The following is a 14,757-nucleotide window of genomic DNA, read 5'->3' on the forward strand; positions in this document are numbered from 1 at the left end:
CAAACCTCTGTATGTGTCACAGGTAACATCCCATTGGCCGAAACATGTCACGGGTTGAGCCTTAGAGCCAAGTAAATGGTTCTTTAGTGCAAGGAAGTGCGGACACATGGCTAAGGGCATGGATAGAATGGTGTGTGTGTGTGTGTGTGTGTGTGTGTGCACGTGCGTATGAAGAATTGGGGTCATTATAGTTAATCTACCACAGAGAAGGAAAGCAAAGAAAACTGGGTCATCTTTATTTGAGATTTATTAGGCGCCTACTGTAAATCGGAAACTCATCTAGGGGATATGGAGATTAACAAAACCTCTTAGGGAGGGAGCCTTTTTTCTAATGAAATGCCTAACATGAGTGCTCAAGGAGCAAAAGAACAGCATTTGATGCACTCCTACAACGTGCCAGGCCCAGGTCAGTCACTGGGGACATAGCTGCAAACACTATGTTACCTCATTGACTGTATGGTGGCTCTGAAAGATGATCTCTATACTCATCTCTATTTAAGAGGCAGGGAAATCAAAGCTGAGCAAGGTGGAGCTGTGTAGATGCCCAAGTTCAAGATACTGAGCTACATCGATCTCATTCCAAAACCCAGATTCATTCTACTCCACTCTGAAAAACGTTCTTTCATTGGTTTAAGAGACACTTAAGTGCCCGGCACTGTCCACATCTCCTGAGAAATGACTCATGACACTTCCCCCTTCCAGCATCTATCAGACATCACCAACTGCAAAGAGAATCCCTACCTTCTCCCACCTTTACCCTGGTGTGGTGTCATCATGGTTGAGAGATGCTAACTAGCTCCTTTAAAAAAAAATGCAACAACAGAAACCTTCTAGGAGAAACAATTCATCATCGTTACGGCAACCTCTGGTTCACTTCAATCTTAGGTGCCCGGCCTTTTATTTACAGTGCCTTCAAAGAGGTTCCAAGTCATTAATTGCTCACCACTTACACCAATTAGATGAGGTGAGCACTCCTGGAGAAATCACGTTACCCAGGTAGCAAAGGCAGCTGTGCCTGCCTAGGGTTTGGCTCTGCTCTCTAAGAAATCTACGTGACAGCCCAGAGGTGGTCTGAGCAGGTTGCCTGGGCCATATGGTTCAAATAAAATGAATGGGCTATAGACAAATGTTGACTGTGGATTTACTTCAACAACACAGATTTGAACATGATGAGGGGTTAAACTAATGGTTTAACCATAGTACCTCGCTACTAAGTGAGAAAAAACCTCGGGGAAAAGCTACTTTCATAACAGAGTTGTCAACTTAGTGAATTAAACTTGACTGAACGAGGCTTTGTACGTCTGGTTGTGACATGACACTCGACACCATATGCTGAACCCAGATTGTGAGCTACTTGAGAGCAAGGACCTTAGTTTTCCCATCTTTGGAACCCAGCAGACAGCGTTCAATCAATATTTCAGGGAATGAATGTGTGGATGAGTGAACGGATGGATAGGAGGAGGACGGACAGGCAGATGGATAGATGAATGAATGTAACAGCATAAATCTGGGGATAAACAGGTAGGAGTGAATGTTTGCGGAATAAATAAATGGGTGTGGATTTTTTAAAAGTCAAGTTCCACAATATTTACAGGGTTGGGTGGGAACAGGAAGAAAACATTTACTGAGCACCTTCTGGAGATCAACATGATGTATACATTTTCTCATTCAGTTCTAACTGCACGCCTCCAGAGTTGGTTTAACCATCCTCTGTGTATAGAAAAGGACACTGAGGCTCAGAGAGGGGAGCCTCTACTTAGGGGACCTGGCCAAAGAAGCCAGGGTTCAAAGTTAAGTCTGCCAATTTCCTAAAGCCTGTGCCCTTCTCACTGGGAGTTGGGAGGACTCTGGGGGATCTGGTTTTGCAGCTGGGGAAACTGAGGCAGAGGGAAGTGCAATGATTTAATCACAGCCCCCAGCGGGTCTGTGGCAAATAAGAATCAGGGAGCTGCCTGGGTCTGTTGTCCTCTTCTCCAAAGGAGCCATATAGTGCATGGGGACGGCCCAGAGAGACTGGAACCACTAGGGCAGCATATAGAGCCCGGAGCCTGAGCTCTGGAGTCACGCTGCCTGTGTTTGAATCCTGGCTCTATAACTTCCCAAGTGCGTGTTCTTATGCAAGTTACTTAACTTCTTAGTGCCTCAGTTTCCTTATCTGTAAAATTAGGACAAAGATAAAATGATCCCAGGATGAGCTCTAATAGTATCTGGCTGAGAATAAGCAAGCCACGGATGTTCATGACCATTCTTAGAGTTGGCTGTTCCAAGCTCCTTTTTGTTGCTTGCCGCTCCAAACCTGGCAACCCCCACCTCAACATTTGAGCAGAAAGGGACTCCTGGGGGACCTTCTGCCAGCTAATGTTTAGGAGCAAGACATTCTGAAAGGGAACTGCATTTTCTCTCTGTGGCTTTCAGGTCACAAGTTCAGGTGGTGGGCTCACCCCCTGGTTAGCAAAATTCATTCACTCCCACTCTGTGATTAATGACTCCTGAACTCCCGGAGCCATGCGGATCCTGGGGCCTGGGGCTGCAGCTGTTTGCATAACCACGGAAAAGCAAGGAGAAAATTCTAAAATAGGAAGGGAGCCTGGGAAATCTGAGGCAGTGAAAAGCCAAGCAACAGCAAACACATTACACCACTCCAGGGAGGCTCCCACCCCACATTCTAAAAGTGCCCTCTCAACCAGGGGAATGAACGTTTTTTCCCCCAGTACGTTCTGGTACCTTCAGTCTCTGTCATGGGGCAAAAGCCTGGATGGAGGGAAGAGAGTTACCCATTATTGAACGCCTACTACATACTAAGACTATTTTATTTCCCATATATCCACATAGCACTTAGGATGTGCCAGACACAGTGCTAAGTAAGCACTTTATAAAAATGCTCGTTCAGGGTGCTGGGCATCGAGGAGGGCACCTGCTGGGAGGAGCACTGGGTGTTGTATGGAAACCGATTTGACAATAAATTTCATTTAAAAAATGCTCGTTCAATCTTCGTGACAACCCCATGAAGCAGAGACTGTGACTATTGCCATTTGATAGAAGTGGAGAGGCAAAGAGAAGTAAAGAAACTTTCTCAAAGTCAAATAGCCAATATCTGGTAGCACCAGGATTCAACTCTGTAACTCTGTACGCTGGGATGGCTACTGTTCACCGTGAGTCCTATGAGCAATCTAGAAGGTGGCTGTCATCACTCTCCACTTTATAGGTGAGGAATCTGAGGCACAGAATGATTAAGTAACGTGTCCAAGCACAACAAGTGAAATTCCGAATTAACCCTAGGTTTGGATGAACTCAAAGCCTGTACCCCCTGTTTTGTCACTAGGAGCCAACCTAGCCTTAAGCAATAACAGTCAAGCTGAATGGATTTTTTAGTGATGACTTACCAAAAATTTCCTGGAATAATTCTCACTTCATTTTTGAGAGAGAGAGAGAGAGAGAGAGAGAGAGAGAGAGAGAACAGGAAGAGACAGAGGGAGAGGGAGAGAAAGAATCTTAAGCAGGCTCCATGCTCAGCATGAAGCCCAACACAGGACTTGATCTCACACCTGTGAGATCATGACCTGAGCCAAGATCAAGAGTCAGATGCTTAACCAACTGAGCCACCCAGGTGCACCTCATGTCATTTTAAAAACAGATTTCTCTTAGGTGCCTGTTTTGACAGCCAGTCTCCCAGATGGCCCCCAGTGATCCTTGCCTCCTGGTAATCATGCCTGTGTATAGTCTTCTCCCACAGTGAACAGGACTGACCTGTGTAACGAATAGGACACTCCAGCTCTGATGTCCTGTGACTTCTAAGGCTAGATCCTAAAACATGTTGGGGAACATGCCTTGTTCCTTCTCGAATCACTTGCTTTGGAAGAAGTCAATTGCCATGGTGTCAGGACACTCAAGCAGCCCTCTGGAGAGGTCCACCAGACAAGGACCTTCTCCAACCATCAGCCCCAACATGCCGGGCATGCGACTGAATCGTCTTAGAAGTGGATCCTCCAGCCGAGCTCGTAGCCGAGTTTGCTTCCATTTCTCCTAGCAGAGAACACAGCACGCAGCACACAGTGGTCTCTTTGCGGTCTGTCATGCCCAGTTGACTCCGTGCATCTGGACACTGCCTCATCTCTGGCTGCCCTAACAAAAAGCCTGGTGCTCCCTTGCTGAATGAACGAAGGAGACAGCCAAGGTGAGGTAAGGAAAGAACCAAGAAGATAAGGGAACCCAGCTGTCACAGGCTGAGCAGACAGCTGGGTTCACGGTGTGACCTGAGCAGTTAATGCGTGTTCCCCTCCCAACTGTCCAGCCACAGAGTTACCTCCGGGTCCTCTGGAGACCAGGGCCCTAGAGGGTAGGCATAAGTTTCCCCGCCAGGCGGCCCCTGATCTGTCCCCACAACTCTCCCCTAAGGGACAGAGACGAGGCCCAGCAGAGGCAGAGGGGGAGACGGGTGCAGTGGTCCTGATCAGGAGTCCCAGTACCACAGTAGTCCAGTGGCCAGCTGGGGTCTGCAGGAGGCTAACTGGGAATGGGGTGAGGAGGACAGGGAAGAGGATGGCAGGGCCCCAAGACCAGACCAGCCATGTGCTCCACAGCCACAGCCACAGCCACCATGGGCTCTTAGGCCTAGCAACCCTGCTCCCATAAGAACCAGTGGACTGAGCCACGCAGGGCAAGCACTCAGGATTCTGAGGACCTCCCGTGACCTTCAGCCAGGCTGTACTTCAGACTCATCTGCGAAACAGTGATTCAGGAAACCCGGGGTGGGGTCCTACTATCTCTAGAATAGACAAGCTCCACAGGCGACTCTGATATGCGACCTGGGCTGAGAACTTCCACATGTAGAGCATAAGCTTTGCAACCAGACACATCGGGGTTCAAACCCTGGTCCAGCTATGAATGATCTGTGTGGTATTATCTCTCGGAGTCTTAACTTTCCTCATCTGTAAAATGGGGACAACTTTACAGGGAGGTATGAGGGTTAAATGACGTGTCAAGATTGCCTTATAAAGAGCACATATTTATTAAGTGTATGGTAAGTACCAGTACGTGGTAGCTCAAAGAAGAAAGGTTTGGAGCCTAGGAAGAATACCAACCTATAAGCCATGCCGTTGTCACCTACGAGCCGAGACTTCAGAGATCCCAGGGAGCCTGGCCTGAGTCCCTTGGACAATTAAGTGAATAACGACTTACAACAGGAAGCCCCCACCCAGTTGGTGGGTGCTCCTGCCTCAGTGACCCAGCTGGGCCCCTCCACCGCCCTGCTCCAACCTCATTGAGCTGTCTTGTCTTCCATTCCCCAGGGCAGTCAAACCAGGCACTGAAACACCACAGCACCTGGGGCAGCGACTCAGCTGCCGGGGGGCCTGTGTCCCAGAGGCTTTCTGCTGGGCGTGCAGGGGCCAGGCCGGCATCCGTCAGCACCACAGCGGCAGACCCAGCTGGAGGGGAGATAGAACAATTCTCTACTAAGAGGATTTGCAAAATACACAGCACATTAGCTAAGCGTATGTGGCTAGTGGGCTAATGTCTTCTTCCCTGCATGGTTTTTTTTTTTTTTTTTAGGCAAATAACTTTTCTTCATCATAGAGAAGAGAGAACTGAAATCCACTCTCTGGCTGGCACTCATTAGGTGCAGGAGACCGTCCTCCAGGTCAAAGAAGAGGCTGGGAGGAAATGCTCAGGAGAGGGAAAGGGAGCAGTTTTCCCTGGTAACTCTGCTTAGAGATGGGTCTCTCCCACATCTCCTGTGCCTGCCCCACCATGAGGGCTCCATCTGGCCAGAGAGAGCTGAGTCAGCCACCTGGGGGCTTTCTACTCACCAGGTCCCTATAGAATCAGCTCCTCCAAGGCTGGGGATAGCTCAGGGATGCCTAGCTTTTTTATTTTAGGAAAGGCAAATAATAAGTCATGTGTAATGATAAATTATGACAATATTTCATGTCCATCGCCATAATGTAGACATTACAGAGAGGCTTAAAGGACAAGGTAGAATTACTAAAACCCACATCTTCGAGATAAGTGCTGCTGGTTGTGTTTCCCTCCTGATACGTACAAACTTCTAGAGTCATGCTGAACACGTACGTGTGCAATGGGCTCTCCAATTTCCACTAGCGTATCTTTTGATCATCTTTACTGTGTTAGTCGTAGTGGTAGGGATGCAGCTTCCTTTAGTTGCAGGATACTATCCCGTTGGAGAAGAAGGAGAGTGGGGGAGGGGAAGAACAGGAGGGAGGAGAGGGGAGAGGAGAGAAGGATCGCTAGCTTTCACAGTAATTACACTGAGCTAGGCATTACGCTAAGTGCTCTGCACACCTTATTTTATTCTATCCTTCTGACAACATTACAGACCCACACTGTCATCGTCAGCCTGCTTCGTAGATAAGGAAACAACACACAGAGGTGAAGCAGAAGTGGCTGCAGTCACAGAGCTGGTAAGCGGCCAAGGGGAGATTCGGACTCAGGTCTCTAACTCCAGATTCCACGTCCTTAACTCCCAGCCACTGCTCTGTTATGTACCACGTTCCGGCTAACCTCTCCATTACTAGTGGAAATGTAGGTTGTATCCACTTCTCGTGCATAAACAAATGATTACACTGAATATCTTTTTGCACGTGACATTATGCATTATCTAATTATACCCTTTGGATAAATTCCTGGAAGACAAGGTTTTTAACCCTTTTGGAAAAGAGAGCTTTACTATCTGTATCCATTGGGATGGAGTTGTGCTAAATATAGCCGAGAAAGTAAAAACAGCACTGGCGTAAATGAGGCAGAGGTTTATTCTTATATAAAGAAGTCTGAAGATAGACATTGTATAGTGGCACATGAGGAAGTCAGGCTCCGTCTGCCTTACCTTCTGCCCTCCTTAGGGTATGGAATTGATCCTCATAGTCCAAGATGGCTGCAAGAGCCACAGCCATCACAACCAAGTTCCAGGCAGCTGGATGGAGGAAGTGACAAAGAAGAGAGTGGCCCACCTCTTTAAATACCTGCTGATAGATAACTTAACAGACTTAGTAACGTGTCTACATTTAGCTATAAAGGAAGGTGAGAAGGATAGTGTTTCCCAGAGTGGGAATATGCACCCAGCTAAAATACTGGAGTTCTGGTGGAACTGTGGAAGAAAAAAATGAATGTATTTTCCAGCCTCCCTGCAGGTCTCATGGCAGTATCCTTTTCAAGAGGCAGTGGGAGAATCATGGGCCTAGAAGTCGGGCATGAATTGGGGAAGGAAAGCTATCTTTATAAGAAACATTTTAACCATGATACTTAACACTTACCCAGTACCTAGTATATCCCAACACTCCCCAAGATAGTTCCCATGTCATCTCTGATTTCCCAGGGCAAAGTTGAGAATCAGGCTCAGGTGATTTCCCATCGCGTACTGACCACCTACTCTGTGCATCTCGTTTTTAACTCCTGGCATCCAGGCGGCTGCTTTGCCTCTCAAAGTGTCCTCCTGCAAGGCTGGGGCTAGACTGTCATTCACGAATGAAGGATTGAGATACAGAAAAGTGCTAAAAGCTACTCAAACAGCCTTGACTCGTGAAGCTAGAATTAAACGCTACTGTGCTTAAAACCAGAATCTCTGCCTTTTCACGTCATAATGCAGAGTCTTGCTTTCTTTTCAAAGAAACATATTATTAGAAGTGAGAGCAGAGGGAGAAAGGCACCAGGATTCCAGACTATAGAACACCCTCCTTCCCTGCCCACCCCCTACAGGGGCTTAAGACACTATTGTTGAGCTTTAGGGTTTGGGTGATTTGCAGGTGGAGCTTCACCCCAAGGTACAACTCTCTGGGGAAGGGGTGGGGGCCTTGGATCTTCACAGTCCCAGGGATACCCTCTCCTCAGCTGAGACAGTCTCATCGCCTCTGTTGGGCAGGGGAGCCTTCTGGACATGACCCACTCTGCCCAGGGAGCAGCAGACCCTGGGAGAGCAGAAGCGATGCAGGATTCTGGACCCAGGAAAGCATCAACTGTGTGACCAACTCCTGAGAGCAGACACCTCGATGTCCTCGAGAGGGTGGCCCGCCCAAGTGATCCAAAGCATCCCAGGGGAGAAAGCTGTTTGCTTTACCCCCATAGGGATGAGAACAGGCAGAGCCACCCTCCAGACTGGAAGTTCTGTAAGTTTGGCGTCTGAAATGCTATGCCAAGAGTTTTGCCCCCAAAGAATTGCTCATAGCAAACACTCAATAAATGGCAGCTGCTAGTTCTATTACCTAATTTAATTCTCATCACAACACTGGGGTGAGTGTTGTGATCCCCACTTCAGAGATGAAGAGGTGGCACATGGCCGGGAAGGGGCAGACCTGGGAAACGAACCCAAGGCTGTCTGACCCCAGCATCCCCACTCCCAAACTTCACTTTGCCACCTGTGCGTTTGTGCCCCTGAGTCCCGTCTTCGTTGTGCTCAAAGAGAACGTCTTCCCTCCATAGCCGTTCCCTGCCCAGCAATGCCTACAGGTTGAATCAGTAAAAGGGATGGGAAACCCTCAAACGTATAGAAGTGAAACTGGGACTAATAAAGTGGATTGAAGCATCACTGTAGTTAGAGTAGTTTTTTGTTGTTTGCATCTTTTCAATCCACTGATACAGGAAGCAAAATTACTAAGGTGGAGTAAGGCAGCGATCCCTGGAATCTTGAAGTTGTGACTCATTAAGGTCATTGCGCTAACCCAACCCCCTCTTTGACACATGGAGAAACTGAGGCAGGGGAGGGCCAGTGCCATGTCTGAGATCATTCTGTGTCAGCACCTGATGTTCTCCTTCCTTCTCTGAAGTTGGAGAAGGAACTTCCCAATTTTGAGGGTATCTCCATTTCTTAGGGCTTCTATCCACGGCTCCCTCAAATCCCAGGAGCCTGTGTAAGTTACCTATTCTGTAACAAATTACCCCAAAACTCTGTGGCTTGAAACACAAATGTTATTTGTGGGTCGGTAATTTCTTTTCTTTTTTTTTTTTTTTTTAACGCTTATTTATTTTTGAGACAGAGAGAGACAGAGCATGAACGGGGGAGGGTCAGAGAGAGGGAGACACAGAATCTGAAACAGGCTCCAGGCTCTGAGCTGTCAGCCCAGAGCCCGACACGGGGCTCGAACTCACGGACCGCGAGATCATGACCTGAGCCGAAGTCGGCCGCCCAACCGACTGAGCCACCCAGGTGCCCCGTGGGTCGGTAATTTCTGTAGGTCAGTAATCCAGGCACAGTTGAACGGGATTCTCTACTGCAGCGTCTCTTACAGGCTTCGAACCAGGTGCTACCTGGGTTAGAGTCATGTCAAAGGTCAACTGGGGAAGGATGTACTTCCAAGTTCACGCACACGGCTGTTGGCATGATTCAGTTCCCTGAACACAGTTGGACTAAGGGCCTTAGTTTCTCACTGGTTGTTGGCCAGAGGCTGCCCCCAGTTTTGCCACCTGGATCTTTCCAACTGGCAGTTTGCTTCATCAAGAGCAAGCTGAGAAACCAATAGAGGGAATCCAGCAAGACAGAGGTCACGGTCTTTTGTAACCTGATAGGAGTGCAACATCCCTACATCACTGCGGTATTCTACTTTGTAAAAACAAGTCACTAGGGGAGGGGACCATATGAGGGAGTGAACTCTAGAAGGCAGAGGTCATTAGGAATAAGTCAGAAGCTACGTACAGCAAAGCACTATCTCCGTTTCCCTTTTTGTGAAGATGTTTCTTTTCCTTAGGAAGAAAATTTAAACAAGAATGCCTTTCAGCATCACTTCTGGGTGACCTCGCCAGTGTCAAGTCTTTGCATTTTAAAACCACTGAGTCAGCCTCTCTCGGCTTCAGGATCCAGACTCCAGGAGCAGTATACCTGCCCTCTAGGCATTTTCCAGACAAAGGCACCCAGAAGGGGAAGCGACTTAGCCCAGGTAATGTGCTTAGGCCCTATCCTTTGGTCTTTGAGCCCAGGCCCACTCTGGGTAGGGTGGATATCCACCCCAATCCTGATTACCCTCTCAAATTCAGGAGAAACTTTGCAGCTTGTAGCTAATTGATTGCCATTTTGCCTGGGCATCCTGTGGGGGCCTCCAGGAGCTCGTTGGGGGTGCAGAGCACTGACTCAAGGATCCCAGAAAGTGCTTTGATAAATCGAGGATGGTTCTAGATCTGAGGGACTATGCACATTCATTCCTTCATTCACTCACTCACAGGAGGCTTCAGAGAGAAGAGTCTGAGCCGAGTCTTGCAGGATGAAAGGTGGGGAGGGCGACCGAGATGGAAGAACCTGAAAGACCCAAGGCCTGAGTATTGAGAGAGAACAGTGGAGAAACCCATTACCCAGTGGCGTCAGAGGCACAGGGTCCCAGGGGAGATTAGAGGTGGACGCATGGAAACCCTCCCTGCTCCTCGGCAGCCGCCCTCAACTCCACCCATAGCTATTCTGATGCCACCCGCTTTTGCCTGGTTGATCTTGCACCCCAGAGGCTACTTGGAGCAAACATCAGAGGAAGGTTATTTTGTGCCTCTTGGGCAAGGCTACTCGGGGAGATGCTTTTGCTGTACCCCACTCCTGAAGGGCTGCAAAGCTCACCCCACTCAGAGAAGTGGGCCGTGCCAAGCTTCCACAGCTGGGTCAGGTTGAGGCATGTGGTAAAGGAGATTTTGCAGGTTCCTTTCCCCAGCCCTGCAGCCTGGCTCAGGCCCACCCTGCACAATGCAATGCCACAGGGCCTATCGTTGGCATAATCAGGACCCAGGCCATGTTTATGCCAGAGCACCTCCATGCCACAGCATCCCACCCCTGGACACTCTGTGCCTTAACATTTGAAGCCATCCCCTGCCCTGCAGACACCATTTCTTTTCCTTTTCCTCCCTCCCTTTCATCCTTCCTTCCTTCCTTCCTTCCTTCCTCCCTCCCTCCCTCCCTCCTTCCCTTTCTCCTTCCTTCCTTCCTCCCTCCCTTCCATCCTTCCTTCCTTCCTTCCTCCCTCCCTTCTTCCCTTCCTCCTTCCTTCCTTCCTTCCTCCCTCCCTTCTTCCCTTCTTCCTTCCTTCCTTCCTTCCTTCCTTTCCCTTGATAGACTCTCCCATATCAAAATTCATTCTACCCATGTGCTCCTTCAAGGATCTTCTTCACAGGAAACAAATTCAGTCTGTTGGGAATTAATGGGTGGGAATGAGTTTATTCAACTCGCTTCCAAGATACCATATTTAAATACTGACAGGTGACTTCTGGATACCACGTGTTCCCAAAAGAGTGACTGCCATTGTTGAATTAACAGGGTGGAAAAGATTATTTAGAGGTGGATGGGTGTTCCAATGTCTCCCAAATCAAGCCCTGTATGCTGGTAACATTCCAGTAGTCTTATCCCAGGAAGAAGGGAGGGCAGAGGTAGATGAAGTGACCTTATTTTTCTCTATTCTTTCACTTCCCACTTGAACTTGACACCCAGGGGAAATCTCAAGTTAGCAGGTTCTGGCGATGAAAAGTCAGGACCAGAAAGAGCCTTGGATGTCACCTGGCCTTAAGGCTTCTCCAGAAATTCACACAAGCCCTTTGTGAATGGGAATATCAGCACCCAAGCAGGGCAAGTGACTTGCCTAAGGTCACATAGCAAGTGAATAGCAAAGTAAAGATCCTGGGACTCTGGAATCCCAGGCCTGTGCTTTGTCCAATGCACCACGCTGATTTACAGTGTGTGTGTGGGGGGTGGGGTGTCTTCCCTAGAACTTATCACAGGAAACTCCCATGGACACATGCACAGGAAGGACTGAAGCCATCCCAAGAAGCAGAGATTTCTCTTGGCCTTGAGGGCACAGCTATCCCATCAGTCCCTATGGAAGTCCCCTCCCAGCCCTGTCTGGATGGGTGCTGGGTGGGGCAGGAATGTGGGCAGGAGAGTAGGCAGATAAAAGCCGGGCCCTGTGCCAGCTGCCAGAGACTCAACACTGAGAGGTTTTCCTTGCACCTGCTGGCCCATCCATCAGCCCTTTGCCTGCCTGACCTCAGCAGCTGGCAGCTGTGTGGCTAGAAAGGGTGTGGGCTGGAGGGTTCAGGTGCTGGCAGGCTGATGAGGGAGGGGGTGGGGCCAGGGTGGACAAAGTCTATTGTCACCTCCCTCTGGGAAAGAAAGGAGACCAGAAGCCGGAACTTCCCCCAAAAGGATCCAGCTTTGAGAACAGTGAGCAATCGCAGCCCAAGGTCTAAAAGAACGGACTTCAGGGTCCAAGCAAAGGCTTCTCAGGGTCAAGAGCTAAAGTTTCCCTTCCTCCACACAGAAAAACACCAGTTGGTTGAACTGCTCATCTGGGGCAAGGTTTTCCAGGGGACGATTATGGCTCCCTAGGAAGAGATGCTTTCTAACATCCAGGGCTTTGCAATAGTGGAAACAGCAGTGACCTCCCCATCATCAGAGGGGTATAGAAGTGGTTGGACCAGTATCTGAGAATGCTGAGGAGGTAAGTGACCCCGAAGTACCCCCGATCTCCCGAAGCAGGAGGCAGCATGGTTTAAAGGAAAGAACCTTTAGGCAATATTCTCTGAGTGAGTGAGTGAGTGAGTGAGTGTGTGTGTGTGTGTGTGTATGTGAAGAGCAGTCACAAATCCAAGGTCATAAGGGGCAGGGAGGAGACGGAGATCAGCATAACTAGACTCGAGACGCAGAAGAGACAGTACTTCATTCAGCAACAGGGTGCTTGAAGCCCATCTCACAATGGTCCGTAACACCCAGAGGGGCGGGACGCTGTGGCTAAGACCTACTGAGTAAACCATCGGGGCTTCAGAATCAAGACTTTGGTTTGCATTCTGGCTCCGCTACTTCCTGCTACTTCTGCTACTTTGCCTCTCTGTGCTCCCACCTCTGCTTCTGAAAACCAAGTAGAATTACAGTGCTCACTCACCTACAACAGGTGTTTGAGGGTCTGACTGAACCAGAGGGCAGGCTCAAAGGCTTGCACAGTGCCTGGTACACAGTCAGCAGGCTCAGTGAGCAGGCTCACAACGCTTAGGGAGAGGCCGAAGTTTATCCCACCTGCCTTCGAGAAAATACCTTTACCTGTAATGAGTAGCACTAAGGTGTGCTGGGTATTTCTCTGGTGGTCCTGAGAGTGATTCCAGATCATTGCCCACCTGGCCAGCTCAGGGTGACTCCTTAGCCTCTCAGGACCTTGCCTGGCCTGTGCCAGCCGTCCTGGCTTGTGAAGGCTGCTGGAGAGGGCTGCGCCGAGCAGTCAGAGTGGCTCACATCAACTAAGGCCTGACCTTCCCCCGTCATTACGATCAACTGCCACCTACATTTACAGTGAGTTTACCTATATCTGCAAGTATTGCTCTGGCCATGGCTTGACTTGGGGAAAACTGCCATCTCCTTCCACAGGCAAGGATAACCCAGGGGTCCCCAGGGACTTCCATTCTGGTCTAGGACAGTTGAGTGTAGATAGAGACAGTCCAGGTAACAAGGTACTAATTCAGCAGCACATTCTCATTACTGGAGGCTCACTACAGAATCGGGAGGCTAACCACAGAGCAGCAGAAGGCTTGTAGGGGAAATTCATCTTGGAGTTGATTCTGGAGCTGATGCCTTCCTCCTTCCAGTGACGAGGTAGAGGGCTTTTAGTTTCATCATCTATAAAATGGGAATGATAATGGCACCTGCCTTCTTGGGTTGTTGTGGAACATAATTAGATCACAGTAAAGTTCCAGGCACAGTGCTTGCACATAGCAAGCTTTCAATAAATGAATTATAAATTTAAAATCACAAACGTAACTTGTATTTTTCCTTTTAAGTTATCCTTCTCTAGAGATAGCGTTAAGAATTTTCCACCGGAGCCAGATCTCTTGATTATTTCCCCAGGATTCTGTCTCTGACAGCAATACTTAAGGGACATGCTATCAGTGATATTTATGGAAGCCACCTGTCATTGGCCTTTTACTATTAAAGTGCCTGGTGTTCAGTAAATGTTCAGGAAGGGGTAGATTCTTGCTTGCCCCATCCCCACCTTTGTGGGATACCCCTAGACCCACTGTTGGTATTCAGTGGCCTTGAAGCACTTTGGTAGATACGCCAAAGTCTACCACGAGTTAAGTCTTCAGACACACCTGGCACAGGACAAAGATTTATCATTAAGAGCAGCCTCTTTGTATTGACCATTTGCTACATGCCAGGCACTGTTCTAGATGCTTCACGTGCATTATTTCATTTAATCTTCCAAATAAGTTCACGGACGGGGCTGTTGCTATGACTCCGTTTTATAGACTGGTAAAGCAGAGGTTTAGAGGGGTTAAGTAATTTACCCGAGGTCACCCAATTAATAAGTGGAAAATATAGAACTTGAACCCTGGTCTTTCTGCCTCCAGAAATACCGCTGACGTATTTAGCAAGAAATAGTCACAATATAAAAATGAGGCTTAAGGGCTTTACGGAGCAGCGGTACAGATGTCCACACGTGAAGTCTCACTAAGTGATACAGCCCCTGTGTCAGAGACAGCTCTTGCGAGAACTTGTTCCTTTCCACCAAACCTCGCGCTGGTTTGCAAGCCACGGTTCATAGGCCCAGCCCGGGGGCCAGGTCCCCACCTGGCTCCTGGCACTTCTATCAGCCAGAAGCCACCTCTGTCCTCATCCATCCAGTAACAGGTGCCAGGAGCTGCAGATTTTCCAGGGCCCCTTGGGGAATATTTGAAAGTGCAGCACTCTTGAGGATACTGGTGGTTTGATTCAGTCGTGGACCAAGAATTACAAATGTCCCTGTGGTTCCTCTGTGCAAACCAAGTTGGTCACCAGTCTACACTGCAGGAGCTGGAGAT

The 14,757-nt window shown here is 48.8% G+C and overlaps 1 protein-coding gene across 1 annotated transcript in view; it reads right to left on the bottom strand.

The window, feature by feature from the left end:
• Window positions 1–14,757, bottom strand: part of NAV2 (neuron navigator 2) — a 732,958-nt gene that overhangs the window by 584,784 nt on the left and 133,417 nt on the right. The window lies entirely within an intron of this gene.

Source organism: Panthera onca, chromosome D1 (genome assembly GCF_046562875.1).
Source record: "Panthera onca isolate mPanOnc1 chromosome D1, mPanOnc1 haplotype 2, whole genome shotgun sequence".
Taxonomy (NCBI): Eukaryota; Metazoa; Chordata; class Mammalia; order Carnivora; family Felidae; genus Panthera; species Panthera onca.